Here is a 20,880-nt window from a genome sequence, read left to right on the forward strand (position 1 = left end):
TCGGTAAGTGTTCATCAGTGTTGCGTATTTGCTGACAAGTAATGGACCTAATGCACTAAGTTCACTTCAAAGCAAAACGAAAGCGTATTCAGAACAGAAACACAGCAGAAAAATCCTGATGAATTATTTAGAGCTCTGCCTAGAGATAGAAAAATAGAGAAATAAGGAATAGAGAATAAGGAAATGGGCATGATAAAGGTGTCTGGAAATATATATTGAAACCGAGTTGTAAAAAACCGCTTCGCTCAGCATGCGATTTTAAAAGTACGAAACTTTTTCGACAAAAATGTCCGTAATGAAACTGACGCAAAATCATTGTTTGCAGCTAATCTCGTCTAAACCAGCCTTTCTACATAACGTGGAAAGTATCATGAATTCAGCACGTATCTGAATCGAATATCCGTTGATGCCAGATGCTCTGCGAAAGCTGACTTCACCGTGTGCTCCAACGTGTTTCCGGACGGCTACAGAGTGTCATGGGGATGCAATAAGTAAATCTTCTATATCCATCGATAAGGCCGTGGTGGCGGATAATACGTCCTTCACTAGAGTAACAAGAAGTTCCTTCGAACTACGTATCGGAAACAAGTCTGGACCCATAATGTCGTCCAAGTGCCTCCATAGAAAGGCCCAAACAAATTCAGAGATTACAAGAGAATAAGAGATCTCCAAGGAACCTCTGGAAGAATACACATCCTGAGGCCTTGCTCAAAGCAGTCAAGAATACTTATACGGGTTTCTTCGACGTTGTTTTGACAGGGAAAGCTCAGAAGCAGAATTTGCCCTTTCGCGAAATGATTTTCTAAAAGGACATTGGTTAGAATGGTTACAAAGTTAGAATAATAGTGACCTGGCTCGCGAAAGGACATCTGCCAGCCATTGGAGGTGCACCTATCCTTGATGCGAAGTCTGAAAGAGCTTCTTAAGTGACATAGCAACCGCCACCGCGGACTTCTATTCGGATACAGAGTGCTTATGTTATTCTATTCCCCAAGGCTCTTTGTTTGTGGCTGTCAGGCAACTAGTTGAACAATACGGCGAAGTCAGCTTTCGCAGAGCAGCTGGCATAAACATAGAATATTCCCTAGAACTCTTGCAGTCCGCGTTGTGTATTTGCGTACTTTGCATATCTTTCGTTGTCTTTTATAGCAACTTATAAAGTGAATGACCAACTCCAACCAGCTACAAGTATCGCTCTCTGTCCACATGTTGAACATGCTGTCACACCGAAGAGTCATAAGGAAAACTTGCCTGCTAGATGTGCCTGCTAGGTGCCTGGGCCCGTCGGTGAGTGTACCTTTACCAGCACTTGGCCAGCAAAAGGCGATCGTTGCAAGCGTTGCAAGGCCACGGCCTTGGCGTCTCATTCTTATGGCCTCCTCATCGTATCGCCTTCATACGCGAGTAACCGAACGGCTCCTCAATAAGGCTTCATCCAGGCGCAGCCGACATGTTCGCCCCAGTGTCGCTCCCTAATGGGAAAGCTTCGTTGCATAAGAATTGATCTGGCTCTCACGTACTGCTGCGAATCACCGTTTGCGAACGCCTGGCTGATGTGGTCGTTCGTTAACATCGTGTTCTAGAAACCATGTATATTCACGTCAACATTTCCCCCGACGGCTCAACGGCTTCGACAGCGATTTTCCGGACCAGTACAACAGAACACCGACAAAGCAATGCAATATCATTCGCGATGTCTTTCCTAACCTTGCGTGCTTTCCACGATTTGTTACGCAAGCGATCACCAAGGATGTCGATGTTTATTTGCTCAGCTGATTACTTGATGCTGCGACGTGTGTTCCGTGATGACCGCGTTTCGATATTCCCTCTATAGATTCAGGAAGTCACTTCTTGCCGCCTCTGGTGCAGATGCCTCTCGTTTTTCTTACTGCGTTTCGATGGATTGAAAAGGCAATAACCATGCTGTTTATCACAACCCACGGCAGGAATTGAGCTGCGAAACTGATTGTTAATAACATGGCCTGATGTCGGTTTCTTGTTCATTTTAGTAAAAACAAAATGGCGCTGAGAGAGGGCCAGAGAACATTTATCGTTTATGGGGGTTTGACATCTCAAAGCGACTCAGGCTATGAGGAACGCGGCAGTGAAGAGCTCCGAAAATTTCGCTCACCTGGTGTTCTTTAACGTGTACTGACATTGCACAGTACACGTCCCATAGCGTTTCGCCTCCATCGAAATGCGACCTCCGCGGCCGGGATCGAACGCGCATCTTTCTTGTCAGTAGCCGAGGGCCATAACCACTGAGCCACTGGGTCGGCTGGGGGGCCGAAGATATAAGAGAAGATGTAGTGCTTACTAGCTCTACCGCGCATTACCAACAAAATGGGGTACTAAAGTAAGCGTGATAGTCATGTAGAACGGTTTATGACATCATGACCATCTGCTGGATGGCACAAGCGACCAACGCACACGGAAAAATGCTAAGGATACAACGTTCTCGTCACTACCGCAAAATGTCAAATATTCAGTAATAATAATAATAATAATAGAGATTTATTCATCACAACGATGAAAAGGGCCGAGGAAAAAGCCACCATCTCATGCATTGTGATTTTATTGCTTGCGCCGCATTCCTCTCCTTACGACACTGACAGAAACTGTTCTAGACTATTGCGCCTACACTCAGTGTCTCGGAATAAGTACCAAGATTCCAACCAAATAACCAAAAGTCCGTACTTAATCAGCATCTCCTGCTGTTTTCATTATTTCTTTTCGATGTTGTGCGCAGCCATTTCTGTACGTTGTTTTATAATTATAGAAATTGCTCATATGTATTCAATCAGTTTTCTTCAAATTATTACAAAATGATGAGAATGTTCTGTGTGAAAATGTATGATTATTTCAGTTAAGATTTGCTTGTGCATTTACCATATGTAGGAGTGATTTTAGCAATACCTATATCAGTGTCTGCATTATGTTTCTTTATCTAATTATTGTTTGTTTTACAACCTGTTACTGATGTTTATATTTTGGCATAACATGATGCCGAATATATGTAGGGGGGCAGGGAGCTCTGTCATGCTCACAAATAGCCTTTAGTTCCCGCCTCCTCTCGCTTGTCCGTGGAATCAAAAAATGAATTTCAATTTCAATTTTTTTTTAAAGAACGGATTGTCAATGTTAACTAGAACCAAAGAAATATTGTTCTGATTCTCATCGCGTAGTCAGCATTCTTTTTTTATGTGTGGGCATGATTAATGTGACAATATTGACTAGTGAACTTTTAAAATACGGCAGTGAGGAATAAAATACTAAAGTGGAAGCTTTAGATTGCTTTAAAATTAGCCGGCTGAGGTATTAACGCTATTGTTCTATTTATATAGCTTCTTTTAGCGGCCTGAAAAGAAAGACCTCAAAATACGAAAGCGAGTATGCGACATCGGTGCTACTTCAGCCTGCCATCACGCGTCTCAGAGAACAAAATCAGTTTCTCTACGGAGCACTCGCCACAATGATGTTTTTCATCCCCACTCGGCAAGAGATATTGTCTAGCGGCTCTCCCGCGGCAGCTTACGTATTCCGCGGGTTTCCGTTTAGAGAGAGAGGGTTTATTGATAGGAAAAGCAGAGAGGTTGGCCCGAAAAATACATATCTGGCCTAGCCAATAAATGAAGCTGCGTAAATGTTGCCATAGTGCGAACTTTTCAAACGAGAATTTCTCAAGACGACCTGACCTTCTGCATCGACACTTATTTCGAACCAGTATTTAAAATGTTCGCTCACTAGTTCACTATAATTTGTTTACAAAACAAATATATTGCAAATAAGCAAGGCGATTGACAACAGCACACGGCTGCTTTTTTTCGGCTGGGACACTCCATCTCTTTTTGAAATATTGATTAGATTCAGCTGGGAGAGACGTCAGTTCCGACAATAATTTCATTGCCGCAGTTCTCAATAAAGATATTAGTGCGTTTTTGCGTTTTTGCGCTTTTTTTGGCCGTTATCCTCCTGCCTTCTTCTTGGCTCTTTCCTTCATGCTCTTTTTCTATTATTTGTGCTCTTTATGGCTCCTGCCTTATTCGTTCCTTCCTTCATGCTCTTTTCCATTCTTTGTGCTCTTTATGGCTCCTGCCATCGTCTTGGCTCCTTTCTTCATGCTCTTTTTCCAATCGTTGCGCTCTTTATGGCTCCTGCCTTTTTCTTCGCTCCTTCCTTCATGCTCTTTTTTTCATTCTTTGTGCTCTTTGTGGCTCCTGCCTGCTTCTTCGCTTCTTCCTTCATGCTCTTTTTTCATTCTTTGTGCTCTTTATGGCTCCTGCCTTCTTTACTCCTTCCTTCATGCTCTTTTTCATTGTTTTTGCTCTTTATGGCTCTTACCTTCTTCTTCGCTCCTTCTTTCATGCTCTTTTTCCATTATTTGTGCCTTTTATGGCTCCTGCCTTCTTCGCTCCTTCCTTCATGCTCTTATTCTATTCTTTGTGCTCTTCATGGCTCCTTCCTTCTCCTTCGCTCCTTCCTGCATGCTTTCTTTTCATTCTTTCTGGTCTTTATGGCTTCTGCCTTCTTCTTCGCTCCTTCCTTCATGCTCTTTTTCCAAACTTTGTGCTCTTTACATTCTTCTCCGTATTGGTTTTTGACTTGCGCTGGGTTGCAGATATTTAGACCACTGCAGCTACTACAACGATCTGCAGTTACACGACAAGTCGAAGTGGGGCCCTAGTAACGGCTCGACATGTGGGTTTCCTCAGTTCTTTTGAGAAACACGGCAAAAGTGAAAATATAAAGCTGCGGGAGGCACTGATGCGCAGCTCAAATCCAGCCACCCAAGTGGTGGCATGCAAGTGGGCTGCGGAAACCGCCGGGGCTCAACGGCTCCGATCTGAACAATCTCATCCCCCTTCCACTTAAAATCTGTGTGCAAATAATGCCTTTAACAACAATAACAACGGCTCTCACCATAATATAATGAATCTTGCATAAATATGCCGTTACAGATTCTAAGTCGTGACGCTGAACTTCCTCTATGTCTTCCTCTTCGCCTGCGTCGCTGTCTCTCCTCATACCACACTCGAAATTGGTGATGCTTGTAGAGCAGAGAATTTTGTTCACCCAGCTGTCACGGCGAATCAGGCTTTCTGGACGGGGTGAGCCCTTCGTACAGCCTGAGTAGCATGAATCCTATTAGAGCGAGTGTTTCAGAAACTGACACCGAAAGGCCATGTTCCGAGTATGTGTCATAATAAAAAGCGTCATAATCTATCCCAGCGGCCGCACCTGGTTGGTGAAAACGCCGGAAGCGGATGTGGTGGTTCGGATGGAGCTAAAAGGGTTGAAGGAACCGACGTCATGACGCCGAACACCTAGCAGATGCTCAAGGACCGCCAATATGGCGGCGTGCTTGGAAGCGAAGCCTCTCGCTTCGATGTGAACTCGTCGATGTTTCTTTGTTTTTCCGCGCGTGAACTAACTGTAATCTGGGTACGGGGCTTTCGATTCGTCTTATCTTGCCTATAACAAATTATATGGGCGATAAATTTGGCCTGTCTTTTATTTAGTTGGACGATTTGGAAGCTCCTAGGCATGACGAGCACCGGTTTGTAGTCTCATGGCCTCCGTGGCGCTTCCGGAGCTGACCGGGGAGGCCACGTTGTTGTAGACATTGTTCTCTTCATTGAAACCGGATGGCGCCACTATCAGCGGAATTATCTCGTCTGCATACGTTGATTGATTTAACATAAGCCCCAATGTCCTGCGCAGTGCATGTGTTTATTATTTTATTTACAACATACTGCTAGCTTTATTGTGGAGGCTTTCCCACGACAGGGATAAATTACATACACACATAAAAACACGTTTACAATCAGCTTAGTGCAGGAATGAAAATAATATTAATTAAAAAACCTTGGTTGCAAAATACCTTGAAAAAAGAACAAGACAATGCAGTACAATCCGATAAATCATGTGCAGAGAGAACAAAATAAAAACAAACAATTCTAAAACAGCGCACATAATCCGAATCAAGGTTTGACAATCCTTCCAAAATAATCATCAAATGAATTACCGGTGACCACATCATTCGGCAACGCATTCCAATTTCGGATAGCTTGCGGAAAGAACGAAGATTTGTATGTGTCACTCTGAAACCTATACTCGGTAATGTGCTTAGTATGCTTTGTTCTCGAGTTTACTGAGAAAAATGACAACTACTTATTTTTGTATATTTTGAATGCATCATTTAAAAGTAGAAAAAGAAACTTTATCCGCAAGAATTTGTCCCTATTTTGTATAGTTGGAAGACTAGCTTTGCGTAACAGTGATGTAGGGAAATCGCTATGGCGGTACTTGTTATAAATGAATCCAATGGCTTTTCGCTGAATGGATTCTAATTGATCAATGCAGTGGTTAGTCGACGGAAACCAACAAATTATGCTATATTCTAGTACTGAATGAACAAGTGAGGTATACGCTGATAATTTGGTTTCGGGTGCAGAATATGTTAAAGAACGCTTCAACGAATAGAGCGCAGTAAATGCCTTAGATGTTACATACGAAACATGTCTATTCCATTTCAAATCAGATGAGATCAAATTCGAAAGTGCTTATGTTCATCAACTTTATTTAAGTTGACGTGCATTCCGTGCATTCGATCGTTGACGTGCATCCCGTGCAAACGCGCATTGCGTATTCTGGAACTCTATATTAGCCATTGAAGCTCCCTGCACCGTCAACGTGTGTATTGCCTGGCAGCGTGAAACCACTCTTGTGCACAGATTGTTAGTCGATCGCCTGCGACGCGCTACTACACCGACACGTTTGACATGCCACAGGTGTTTTTTCGGCGTCCCTTACGGTTCTCGATACCCGCGGTGGTTTGGCTTTGCATTGATCTCGCGAGTTAGCTTGCAAGTTAGTTTTCAGGCGTCAGTGTGGGCATGCGTGCGCTTCGTATCATGGTGACCCTATGAAAATTAGCCTGCAAAGCGTGTGAAGAGAAACACAGCAAAATTTTTTTACCCCATCACTTTTATTTATTTGTTGCAGAAAAATAAAAAACCTAACAGTGGCATCTCGCGGTTCTTGCAGTACCTGCATAAAAGTAATGAAAAAAAGTAAACTACCGTCTGCACAACCGTGCAATCACAGCACCAACTTACGTTCAGCGATGTTTCAGACGGTAAGACCTCAGGGCGTCTTGGTTCGACAAAACACGGAGCGCGCATTGTGCAGCGAGTGAGTGCATGCCACAAAATTTCCTCTCCGTTCTCTTTTACCCTCAAGATCAATGTAAAACTCCGTGTTGTGCGAACAAGGTAGCTACCTTTTATTTACCATCGGCGATCGACGGCTGTAGCAGCCCCCTTCTGTCACTGCAAAGCCGTGCGCAGTTGAATACAATATCTTCTTTCAATGCACCTCCGACCTTTACGGTAAAGAAAAGAGCACCTTAAATATTGTTTTTTTTTTGTTGAAGTCCATTCGGTAAATAAAACAGCTTTGATATTACCTCTTTACTGCGGAATGTGATGCGGAACGAAACTTGTCTGAAATTTTCTTCTTTCGCTTTGGTCGCGTTCCATTTCTCGGTAAAGAGCAGAAGCGACGCTGAACGTTTCGCTGCAGTAACCGCAACACAGTGACATCCAGCCGCCGCTCACAGTCGCAACCGAACCGACATCCGCTTCCAGGGTTTCGACCAATCAAGTGTGGCCGCTGCAGCAGATTATGACGCTTTTCATTATGACACCAACTAGGAACACGGCCCCAGTGCTCGCCGCACCACAAGGCGGTGTTTCGGGAAGGAGCACGCACCGCCTTCTGGTTGTCACAAAAGTATTTAAACTGCGCTATAATTATCTCTATAGCAGATAAACTGCGGCGGTCTGGTGTCTCTAGAACTGCGCCGCTTCCTAGAGTTCCTCCTAGATGGCACTACGAGTGCTGCTCAAGGACAGCTTTAATTAGGTGCGTCGCCGCCAGTGCAAAGGCCTGTGAAGCATAAGCAGCCTTCCCTATAAATGGCACTGCTGCTGCTCTAGCCTGGGGAAAAGGGCGCCAGCTGCGTGAAGAGTGGGATTGAGAAAGACTGGCAGCCACTGTAAATTCCGTCATCGCCAGCTTTATAACTTCATATCTCCGTCTTTGAAAACAGCCGCTCAAACACAATGCATGGCTCTGGCCGATCCGCGCACAAGAATCATGTAACTGCTCATTTGTTGCGAAATGTTCAGCGCTGCGAGAGTGCAGTGCTTGACCTTTTGTTATCGAAGCTTTTGCCTCAGACAAGCTTGCGCCGTGCACACCAATTACCCGTTCGCAAATATTCTGGACATCTGGATTGCCGAGAAATATGTCTTAATTTTTTGCGTGCGCCCGTTAAGCACAATTTGAGTTCTTTTCAAAGATTAGAGGCTAGTGTGTCGTACAGCAGTTTCTACTAACTATATACGCCTGTTTAAGACGTTTGTGCCTATAGATGCCTTCTTTCCAGCTACGCGCAATGCCCCGTGTATGAACCTGGCTTCTGTTCTGAACGAAATTTACCTGTTGTATCTACGACACTTAGCTTTATTCACTGTTTACAATAATTGCGCGAAAGTACAGTCGCTGAGCACTTTACCGTGGATGGAAAGGACGCTTACCGTGGCGATTTCTATCAAGACCTGCTCACCGCAAATACTTCGTTGGTGTAGGCAGAAAATCGAAGATGAGAATGTTTTGCCCGAAAAGGTGGAAGCAAATATTTCTCGCCTTAGTGGGCGCTTTAGGATAACAACTTTCGGCTTTTATACGAAACAATGATGAGATCGGAGAACAGACTGGAGACTCCTGCATTTCAATCGCTGTGGGCGGAACAATAACTGTGGAACGGCGCCCCATCACTCAAATCCTGAGAATATTGTCAGAGACGAAAAGACTAGGCCGAAGCCGCTTGAGTGCGCCGAAAGAGAAACGACACCACACATTGTCAACCAACCTTTGGGAGTGTTGTAGCCATAGTGAGTACAAGTAGAAACCTTTTCTTCTTGATACAACTTGACCCTGTCCACGAAAGGATAGTGCCCGTGTAAGGACATTGATCAGTTCCCATATATTTATCGTCGCCGGTCGCTCACGCATATCAGTCTATTTTTAGTAATTTAATACAAGTTTAAACGAAGTCAGTCATTCTCCGCAGCCAAGATCGCATAGCGAAGAACATATTTCTGCGCTTTCTCGCTCAAGCAACAGTTGCTGTGAGAGGTATGTGAATCTTCTCCGCACCTCGACGCGAATTGGTAACTATGTTTCAAGTTGCTGATGAGAACATTCATCTTGCTGAAGTAAAAACAGTCCTCTGCTGTTTTCCAGGAAGAAGGAAATTGCTCGAACTAGATAGGCTCAGGATATACTACACAGAGTATTCTGCGCAAGAACTAATTGGCGCACACGAGTATCGCTTTCCGAAAGCGTAGTAATCAGAAATACCAAGCTGCGGAGTAAACTCGCTTGCCAATATGGTGCTTAACTCTAGCACGCGGGAGCAAAAAAGGAACAATCATTAACGAGCTTTTGCTGGAAAACCCCATGCAAGATTTAAGCGCGCCTGCCTTCAATACGATATAGGGATTACATCTAAACGTGAATATTTGAAGCGATTTCGCTGGTTCTAGGTTGACGGTATGCGTGAAGCTATCGACTGTTCCAAAGCACAAGAATAATGCGTCAATAACTGTCACTACCGACCGCTGGAATTAGCCTAAAATAATGTTCTCCGCGACGAAAAAGAAAACGGATGTAATATTTATCTGCTACTGTTTTCATTACATGTAGAGACATATAAATGAACACTATTTGTGGAGATCCTGTGTTTGCTCCTACCATTTTCAGTGTGCTTTTTTTTTCATAACCTCTACATAGATATATCATCTAACACTGCTTATGGTGATCTTGTGTCTAGTGGTGTCGTTTTCGTTACTAAGTCTTCATGTAGCTGTACCTTCCAGGAACAGACTTGGCATTGTGTGCCCCCAACCTCCCAAGATTGAACTTTTGGGATTTTTCGCAGAAATTCTTCAGTGATTATATACGTGCTTCTTCAAAAGCTACTGATTTCTCAGCAGGAAAGCGTGCCTAAATAACAGAAGCCAAGTGTTCATATTGTATTCTTGTTTAAGCGTAACCAATACGTTGGCCAAATCACATCGATCGAGAGTACTACGGACGCCACCAAGAGCTGTCACTCTTTACCAGCGGTCCATATCCAGTCATATCTTGACGTGCTCTAGAAGGGCTCAATAATGGGGCCAGATCTCTGGAGGATAGACTGAATGTGCTGGTTTACGTTTGTGCTTATGATTCACGCTTGAGCATGTGAGTCCCAGAATATATTGGTTGCACTTCTCTCAAAAGTTTTACAGTTTTTTTTTGGTTAAAATAAATTTTTATGCACATATTTTTGGCATAGAAATGCACCTTTTCAATATTGAGGGCTACAATCTTCCTTTATCTCTATTTTCACACCTGGGTGCATCACTGCAATGTATTTCTGAATTTCGAAAACTGTTTAATTTCGTTTTTTTTATCACTCTGAGGGCACCAACAGGCATCACACGAGGTGAGGGGCAGGGAGGGGGGCTTCATCTAAGCATCGCACAAGCATCAACATAGTATCGCCCTAGTTAACAAATCAAGTTGCTTAAGGACAAACAAAATGTATGCAAAGTTTATTTTTTTAGCAAAACACAGAAGATGAAATGGCAAGCGGGGTGCACAAAAGCAACAAATACAGCGATACCGGTGCTCCAGGGTAAGAATAAACATACAAACTATAACTTTGTTATAACTTCAGCAATGAAGTAAGGGCTATGTAGTTTTTTTTTTTTTCAGTGACATGAGGTATTAGGGCACAACAATTCAAAAAGGTTAAGAAAACAAGAAGCACAACGAAAATTCAGAGAATGAAACAGCTCTCTTATAGGTCCTTAACCCTGGATAGCCAATTACTAGTACTAGCGTGACCAAAGCCACTGCGAATTTCCTGTTTATTGTTTGCGATGCAAACAATTTCTTTTTTAAGTGCATTGCACTTGAAAATCGTCAAAATTAGAGCCGTTATAAATTTGTTGGCGCAAGGCGCCTAAGCACCTTGTATTCTTCTCAGCAGCCCGTACAAACTTGCGACAGTTTCATAAAAAGCAGCAGGACAACGTGAAATACTCACCTGGCTGTCTCCTGCCACTGTGGCCCGTGCAATATTGCAGATCAGAAGAAAACCCAGAAGCAAAACAAATAACAAGCCAGGAGAGAGGCGCAATCCACAAGGCTAGTTATCAGGAGATGTCCGATGCAGTCAAAACTCACACCAATCTCAGCGCAGCACTCACCGACGCCCTGGAGAGCCTGACTGCGAGACATACATTGCGTCGCGCCGCTAGCCATGACACGCAGAGAGACGCTATTATCATCACGCCGAGACACTCGGAAGCGCGCTCGCGCGCACACACTTTCTTGCAACACGTATCACAAAAATCCCCGGGGACCGACACAAGTCACAGGATGCGCGCGCGTCCAACGCCAACTGCTGCCGAGGACATCAGCGCGGCAGAAGTCGACGAAGGCGATAGGTGAAGGAACTAGTGCAACATTCACTCCCGGGTTAGCGGCACCGATGCCCTTGCGAAGAGAGTAACCGCGCACTCGAGATGCGCGTGCGACGAAGGGAGGCTGCCCCGACACCTGTTGGAAGACGATCGCTCTGCCTCCTTGCTGCCACCGCCCTCCGGCGGTGCTTGCCTCCTTGAACGCACAGCGCTCGGATCAAGCAGCTGGCGCACGGAAAGGAGCTGCGCGACAGCGCGCTTGTTGCAACTGCCGCCCGTTTGCCGGGCAGTGCGCCGGGAGCTTGGTGTCAACACGCGTGCTCCCTCCCGCGCGATTGTAGCGCCGAGCGCGGCCCTGGCGGCGGAACATGGTGTCGCTTGTCGTGCTCCGCGCAGGGATGCACGATGCGGAGAACTGGGAAGCAGATTCTGCGAGCAGAGGAGCTGAAGGAAAAGGAAAGAATAATCGAAGACGCGGAAGTGGAAAGGAGGGAGTTTGGAAGAGGGAAGAATGCGAGGACGTAATTCGACGGTTCCGGGTTTCTACGCCGCGTCCCTAATTTAAGGAGGCACACAGCGCTGTCGAAGCGAGATAAAAAATCCAAGAACTGGTTGTAGGCCATTTCAAGGCAGAGAGAAAAGGTTCACGGGAGATGGGAGAAAGAAGTCGAGATGCCAGGATCTAGTCAGCAAATTTTTTTTTAGGATATAAATGGGCAGCACCTACACATAGACTACAGGAAACCAGGTGGGAAATTGCAGTATATTAATTCAGAAACATTTTTTTCTTGCGGTTCATTAAACTACGAAGATAATAGAAATTTAAAGGAAAGGAGCCGAGAAAGAAAAGGCTGCGAAGCTGGTAACGGACTTCGAGCATACAGGAAGTAAGGTAACCAGCACCAAGCCTTCTTTTCCCTCTCTGCGCCTGTGCTCATAGAAAGAAGAAAAACGCATACGATATTTTGCAATCATATTAGAAAAAGACGACGACGAAGTTAGTCTAAACGTATTAGCAGTGTTCTGGAATGTTACTAGCACGTTGCCTGGAAGCAAAACACGGTAACATTAGGGCGGGAGAAGCAGGTACAACTTTGTTGTGTGCAGTATTTCAATAGATGGAGTCAGTTCAAGCCGAAAAAAACTAAGCCTGCGTACTTTCTTTGACTCCCGTACAATGTCACCTTGTTTTCCTTTGACAATGTAGTTCCAAAATATGGACCTCCTTATCTGTCGAGTCGCTCTTCTCTTTTTTAGCTCCCACCGAACGCACAGCTGCCAAACCAGTAAGGTTGAGCGAACGCACACAGCCTTGTTCGCCAAGCATGTGAACAAGAAACAGCCGCGCATGATCAGTGTTCCGTGAGTCATGAACATAAGCGTCCATTGTGAACAAATTTCCTTCAGTTGATTTGTTCCATTCATGTCTGTGTCTCACTGTGGCGACTGCTGTTCTCAAAGCTTCATTAAAAAGCAAAAAGTGACCCCAACTAAAAATGGATGTTACGCATTTGCTTTTGTTATTCTTTCCAGGGATCTGAGTAATCTTAAAGACGTATGGCACTGTCGAGCGAGCAGTCTGCGAAACATTCGAGCCTGGTGCATGTTCAGTAAGCCAATTGAAAGAAAACGCACCTTCCTGGTGTAGCCACGTAGAGAATAATCTTAGCAGGACGTCCCTCACACCCACCCAAATTGTGCAGCATCTAAACCTTTATAGTACATTAAGGACATAAAACGCAAAATTGTTTCTGTGGCGATCTTTCTCCGAACGTAAAAAAGGCGCTCAGCCCATTACTCACACAAAAAATATAGCAGACGGTTTAGCATGTTTAAGCGCCGAATATCGTGCATAACATTAGTTGCACTAGTAGCCACTTACGATCCTTAAGTCCTGCGAAAGCGAATGCATCCTTTTACCTAAAGGCCTTAATGATAAAGGGCTTTTGCCTAAAGGCCTTCTACCAAATGGCCTTTCCGGAAGGCATTTGACTTGAAGGCCTTTACCCTAAAGATCTTTAGCATGAAGCCTTTAACATAACGGTCTTTGACCTACAGGCATGATAAAGACTTTCAAATGACCGCGACGAATATTACGACGGACAAGGCTAAGCTAGTGCTGTCTGGGCACCTCTGCAGCCATCAGGAAATTTATGCGCCCGTGGGAGAGGGGAACTCTTTTCCTCTTGCGGCCGTTTAAGAGGCTTATTTATTTTATAAATAATTGAAGCGGCTGAATCATACTGGTCATCGAACCAAAAAAAGGAAATATATTGGAAAGCAGTCGCACTGCTTGTAACTATTAGATTGTACTCTCCAACTTGCTTTGCAAGCGCGTTACAATTTTCATAGAGACAAATAGATAGCCATCTCTGATAAAAAGTTAAAAAAGATGGCTGACATCCGTTTAAAAACAATTTACTGTTCAACGCATTCATTAATAATTCGTGAAAAAGAAAATGATGTGTTCACAAGTTTTGACTTGCAGTCGACATAATCTGAAATCGTCTATTGTTCTCGGCGAAATCCAACATCGTCAACTGCATAACGCCCAGCGCTCAAGCGCTTCGCAACAACAGCTGCGCATTGGCTTGTAAAGAAGCTTGCATCGAAAGTAAAGGTTAAGAATTCCGCCGAGTTGTTCTGCATGCTAAGAGGGACGAAATTCTGCGAGAGTCTGCCATTTCAGCTGTAGACGAAAACCCTCAGTGACAAGCTCAAAAAGCAAAGGCTCCGCCTTCATTATCTACGCGGCAGCAATGCGCTGGAAACAGCGGCGCTGACTCTCCCGACGCGGTTGCGATGGCTGTGGAAGAAAGGCTCACAAAAGTGCAAACATTTGCAGAGTCGGCAGCGCAGCTGCAATAAGCGCGATCAATCATTGTGTGGCTGTATTGATCGCCACACCAGCTGGGTATAATGTGATTCGTAAGCTGACACCTTACTGGTTGTTCGACTATGGATGACGATTAATCCTCGCGTAGTAGGAGCATATAGCGAAGGCCACCAATCAATAGCTTTCGTGACGAAAACTGCGCCAAACTTAGCTTGGCATAAAAAAAACTGCAGGGAAATATTTTATATGCGATGGGGCTCTGACGACGCTGCAATGTATGAATAGCGTAGCCAATTATAATCACAAAGCGACCACTCTCACCGAAAAGAGAGCGTTTATAAGCTAGAAACGACTCAAAGATGAAATAGAAATGTTTGCATCACCGTCCAAGTACAACGTGTGCGTCGACACCGATTTTTACGTGTATCCAAAAGGCTAAGCCAAGCCGCCATTCCCTTCAAACTGCTAGCAACCCGCCGTTTTCAGCAAGAACATCAACAGTTTGAATCAACTTCGGAGAAAAAAAAATTCAATCGAATTTGCTTGCCGACAAAGTCACATACTGACGCCGGGAAGATGCCAACATAGCCACAAACTGCCAGGTAATCAGTTCAAGTCCAACATTCTTGGACATGAAAAATTTGAAAGTACTGCTATTAAAATAGTGAAAGTAAAGGTCGATTCTTACCATGTGTAGAAAAATGTTTCATGTTTTTCATGTTCCATGTTTTTCATTGCAGTTACTACTGCCATGAAAATCCAATGGGGAACGCTTTTCAATATAGCAAGAACATTAATAGCAAAAAATGCAAGCCTGTCGACAGGAAATCTGTGGATATATTGGTAGTTGTAGTGAAATCTTGCATTAGAAAAAAAATTGTGGTCATAAACTCTTTCCCGTTCAAAAATGTTTTTGTACAGAATTATTGGGCATGTTTACTCTGAGCAATAATTGGGTACAGTTCTTCTCGCTGAAGTTAAGAGGGAACTAACACCTGCGCATTTAATGCACACAGGTATACCGGGTGTTTCAGAGGAGCGCGCTCGAAATTCGTGAAAGTAGGCTGTTTGGGGCGTAACGCTGGCTTTTCAAGCGTAGCACCATGGAGGGCTGGAGAAGCGAGCAGCGGCCAGAGCGAGACAGAGGTAACGGGACGCGTGAAGTGCCGCTTGACTTGTCCAGAGGGGCTTTCCCATCAGTTCTTGCACTTGCGTTGTTTCGGAATGGCGTCCGGTATTGCCAGAATTTCATCCAGTCAAGGACCGACCGTAATCGGCTTTTCGTTATTCTGGAAACTGATGCGGCTATTATTAAGCCTTGAGTGGCGAAATATGAATCCACGGTTACAACTACAAAGCTAACTGGAACAGTTTTAGCACGATAGCATTAATGGCCCCTTTCTGCAGAAAACCCGTCGTTATTGGGAGGGAGCAAAAACTCCCATAAGAAGCAGCCTAGTTGGGCCACATAGGTCACTTCACCTTGTGGCGTCATCACAACCGGTCGACCGGATTGCGACCAAACTGACCACCGTGTCAGGTGGCGGATAATGGTGGTCGCCAGGGGTTCCTCGGGAAGAGCAACCTGGGTAGCACAAGCCCCACCCGTGGCAGTAGCTGCCATCGCAAGGCTTAGGCGCACCGTTTCACTGCGGCACCACTGCACCACTGGAATCCATGGAATTTATGAATGTATACGTCTACTTAGGGCAGGCAGTGATAGGTGATCTAGATCATGAGAGGGAAATAACTAGAAGGATAAGGATGGGGTGTAGTGCATATGGCAGGTTCTTTCGGATCATAAATAGCAGCCTACCAATATCCCCCAAGAGAAATGTGTACCACAGCTGTATCTTACCGGTACTCACCTACGGGCAGAAACGTGCAGGCTAACAAAAAAGGTTCAGTTCAAATTAGGGACAACACAGCGAGCCATGTAAAGAAAAATGATAGGTGCAGCGTTAAGAGACCGGAAGCGGCAAAGTGGGTGAGGGAACAAACGCGTGTTAATGACATCCTAGTTGAAATCAAGAGGAAGAATTGGGCTTGGGGAGGGCGCGTTTTGCGAAGCCAAGATAACCACTGGTCCTTAAGAGTAACGGAGTGGACTCCAAAAGAAGGCAAGCGTAGCAGGGGGCGGCAGAAGGTTAGGTGGGCGGATGAGATTAGGAAGTTTGCAGGCATAAGGTGAGCGCAGTTTTCTAAAAACAGGGTTAATTTGAGAGACGTGGGAGAGACCTTTGTCCTGCAGTGGATGTAGTCACGCTGATTATGATGAAGATGATGATGATGTATGAATGTAAACTAGAGAATGACCAATTTCACATATATGAGCATTATTGACACTCATTAGCACTATCACTTCATACGTTTAAGGCGGAGGAGAAGTGTCGCCTTCAATTTTAAAAGGTACTAGAATGTACTGAAGCAGCTTGCCATTTAATATGAGCGACGTCCTTTCTCGTGTCCTCATCCACTGGTGTCGCTATGCAGCGGAAGCCAGCTTTACACCAGAGAAAGCCTAGTTTCATAATTACTGGCAAGGTTCGGCAAAAGCACGGTGTGTAGAGTTACTTGCTAATGTTGGTACTTTTGGCAAGCAAGAAGTCAAAACTTTTATGCTATATTCGTATTTAATCCAATATTCAAAAGTTCTGTTCGGTTGACTGAGATTCCTCAGGGTTCACCACCCTCTTCTTATTGCGAAAGCCTGACGACCGGCTGAAGGTATTGAATACTAGGCGAAAAGAGAATGATAGTCCCGAAGTTGTGCCTTCTAGCCTCCGTAATTAAATGTGCAGCAGATGTTTCAAGGAATCACGCCACTAATATGGAAGATAGGCATTAGAAAGCTTTAGCTCCTACTACTTACGTTTGTCAAGGACGCGTCTGTCTGGAATGAAGGTCAAATTGGCAAAAACAGTTGCCACGTGGCCACACTACATCACATAGCAACAGTGGGCGCGTAACGCTTCAATTGGAATCTATACTTTTGCTCCGTTATATATATGCCAGTATATAGCGTCCATCCAAGTGGGACCCCCCCCCCCTCCCCATCACCCGGGGCCACCATTTGCATGAAAGTTGGGGGCCACCCGTTTGACGCAGAATATTCAATATGGTGTCAAACGACATGATATGCTCCTTAGTATAAAATTACTAATTGATATGAAGCCCAAAATATGTGTGGGATTCGCAACGACAACCTTTCCGCCCCAAAACCGTGCATTCAGAGGACCTTCAGACGACCATTACGGCCGAACCGTTTGTCGCCGGGGGTACCATATGGTGTGAAACAATTCGTCATGTTGTGATGAACACGTTTATAAAATTTATTAACTGATATAACGAGGAAATATACCGTATATAGCGAATGTGGTTGTAAATCTCAATAGTAGGGCAAAATCCTTAAGGTATATGGCGCTGCTTGTGGCTGAGATAAACAGGGAAGTGCATGGAGCAGGCTTTGGCGCAGGCTTTACATGAGATGGCATCCATTTTAGTGAAAGGCTAGAAACGGAGATCGGCTGGCGCCTGGCAGGCCGGCCAATAGCTTTTTTATGCGGTCCACGGCGGCCCAGGGCGTAGGGGTAGGTAGAAGCGAAGTAGAAAGTGTAACAATTGCGGCTGAGCCAAACAACTTGACCACTAGGAGGTCCAGGAAGAAAACTACTAAAACGAAATTTAACACCAGGATCTGGTACATAAACATGCAAGGCGACAGAAAGAGAGCGAATTGGTTAGAAACACAACAGTTAAAGGACGAAGAAGAGGGCGTGTACGCACTATGCGAGACACATCTCAGGGATCTAGAAGACCACCGTTTATTGAAGGCTACGTCGGGGAAGGGAGCAACAGAACAACAACGAAGAGGGAGGAAGGAGGAGTAGGTATGCTGATACATCAAGGAACAAATTGGCAAAGAATAAAGTCAACTTGCAAATAACATGTGCGGGTAGCAGGTAGAATTGCCGGTAAAAGGACATGGCTAGGGGTAATCTATTTAGGGACAGGGGACAAATGTAGGCAAAAGAAAAAGGATCTAGTTAAGTGTCTCAATGATGACATAATGAAGTTTAGAGGCGGTGCCGATGTTATACTGCTGGGTGACATGAATGGCCACATCGAAGATCTTGGTGACACACAGATTGCAACGGGAAGTTGATGCTAGACTTCTGTGAACGACACAACTTAGTTATTTCAAATAGAGAAACAAAATGTGGTGGGAAAATCACGTGAGAACCCCGTAACAGGCAAACGACCATTGACTACTGACTAATGTCGCAGGGGGTCTATAGCAAGTTCGCAATAATGAAAATAGACGAACAGGGAAAGTACAGCCTGGCTAAGTGATCATAATCATATTAGTCTACAGTTGGTAGCCTTGATAAAAAAAATGCAGAGCAGTAAAAAAGTACGCAAAAATAAATGACGAACAAATTGCGCTAATAGCGGCTGGCATAGAGGAAGCAATAGAGAAAGCCCCATGGAAAAGTGGGATTAAAATCAGACCTACTTATTAGTACAAAAATAAAACGAGTAAAAGATGTAATCTACTGGAGAGGAAAAAGAAAGCTACGCAGTTGTTGGAATAAAGAAATTAGGAAGGCCATCGAAAAACAACGGTTGGCTTCAAGGGAACACAGAGAAGCAAAGAGGGAGCAGTTATCTGAAGTGAAAATAGGCCAAAAAATGGGAATCTTGTTAACAAAAGAAACAACAAGTGCAGGTCCTCGTCCAGGCTAAAATAAAGCTGTCCTCTGATTGATGATTGGGTGAAGTTCGCGATGCAACTAAAGGTGGGCAAGAAAATTCTGGAACCATATAAGCTGGCTGGCTAAAAGGAATCAAAGAAAGCGGTAACAGATTCAAAATGCCGAAAGAAAATGTTTAGAGGGAGACGACGCTGTGAACTACTTTGCATAGTTATAGCTTAGTCATTTAGGAGCGACGATAGCGTAATCGCCCCGAATGAGGGAGCAACACAGGACAGTGCAATAAAAGACAGCTTAGAACTGATCAGTCTTAACTGGAAATAGGCGGAAGCAAACATTCCAAAATGCACATCCGCAGAGATAGAAGAAATTGAAATCAAGCTCAATAATGAACTTGGCCCAAGAGGCAAGGAAACGCTCAAAGAATCATTGGAGACAGGCATAACAAATAAGCAAATTCCGCACAGCTGGAGACAGAACAAAGTGAATTTTATTTATGAAGGGAAAGGAGATAAAATAAACATGAAATCCTTCCGATCGATTACGATAGCATTAGTTATACACAGGCTGGCGATGCATGCGGAGAAATTAAAAATGCAGTCATAGGTATAAAGTAAGAAAATACTCGGCAAACTTAAGAACGGGTTCTGAAGGGTTAGGCACTTAGATGAAATCTTGTTTGTGCTTACCCAATGCATCGAAATAGCTAAGGCGGAAAACAGACCCATGTATTTAGCCTCCCTGGACATAAGCGGTGCATACGACAACGTGAACATGGAACTCCTCTGGAACATTTTAAAGCATGAAGGTATCGGTCATGAGGTAGTTGATTTTCTACAGGAAATATATCGAGAAAAAAAAAAGTTGAAATAACATGGGAAGGGAATTGGAGTAAAACTGTCGAGTTACACAAAGGCTAAGGCAAGGTTTTCCTCTACCAACGCTTCCGGTCATGCTTTATATGATAAATATGGAAAGGAGGCTACAAGGAAGCAATATAGGGTATAGTCTCTCTCTTGTTGAGCAACGACTACTTTGTTTAATGTATGCGGATGATATTGCACTGCTGGCAGATAGCCAGGAAGATTTGCAAACTGTTTAATTCCTGTGAAGACGAAGGAGACACTCTATGTTTCAGTTTTAGCGCAACTAAGTCATGTACGGTGATTTTCAACGATACAACTGACCAGCTGCTTACAATACAAGGCCATGAAATACTCCGAGTGGCCGAAAACAAATATCTACGGGTATGGGTAAACGAAGGTCAGATGTACACGAAGAAGCACGCGCAGTCTCTTATAGCAAAAGGGCAACGAGATGCCGGGATAATGAAACATAGGGCATTGTGGGGGTACAACAGGTATGAAGTACTGAGAGGTATTTGGAAAGGAATAATGGTGCCGGGGCTTACTTTCCGGAATGCGGTTCTGTGCTTAAGGGCGGAAGTTCAGTCGAGATTAGAAGCACAACAGAGCGCTGTTGGAAGATTACCACTAGGCGCCCACGGGAAAACCACTAACGAGGCAGTACAGGGTGATATGGGCTGGACATCGTTTTGAGCCAGGGAAGCTCAGATTAAAATACTATATGAAGAACGCCTGAGGAAATTGGACAATGACAGGTGGGCAGCAAAGGTATTTGAATGCTTATACAGAAAAAGCGCTGACTCACAATCGCGGAAAAGAACTACTACGCTAACCAGTAAATATGCCAGACACGAGGAGGGAGAATAAAAGAGCATTAAACGACAGGTTAACAACGCAGAAGGTAAAAATTGGATAAATTC

General features: G+C 44.4%; 1 protein-coding gene across 2 annotated transcripts in view; it reads right to left on the reverse strand.

Moving 5' to 3' along the window:
* Nucleotides 1–11,836, reverse strand: part of LOC144099302 (uncharacterized) — a 231,383-nt gene extending 219,547 nt beyond the window's left edge. The window contains exon 1 of one of the 2 annotated variants that reach the window (XM_077632495.1): nucleotides 11,165–11,681. The gene's annotated coding sequence lies outside the window, so the exon portion shown is untranslated. Of the gene's footprint in view, nucleotides 1–11,164 lie in introns of both variants that reach the window. The other variant, XM_077632496.1, reaches the window with a different exon arrangement.
* Nucleotides 11,837–20,880: the final 9,044 nt, after the last annotated feature.

Source organism: Amblyomma americanum, chromosome 7 (assembly GCF_052857255.1).
Source record: "Amblyomma americanum isolate KBUSLIRL-KWMA chromosome 7, ASM5285725v1, whole genome shotgun sequence".
Lineage (NCBI taxonomy): Eukaryota > Metazoa > Arthropoda > Arachnida > Ixodida > Ixodidae > Amblyomma > Amblyomma americanum.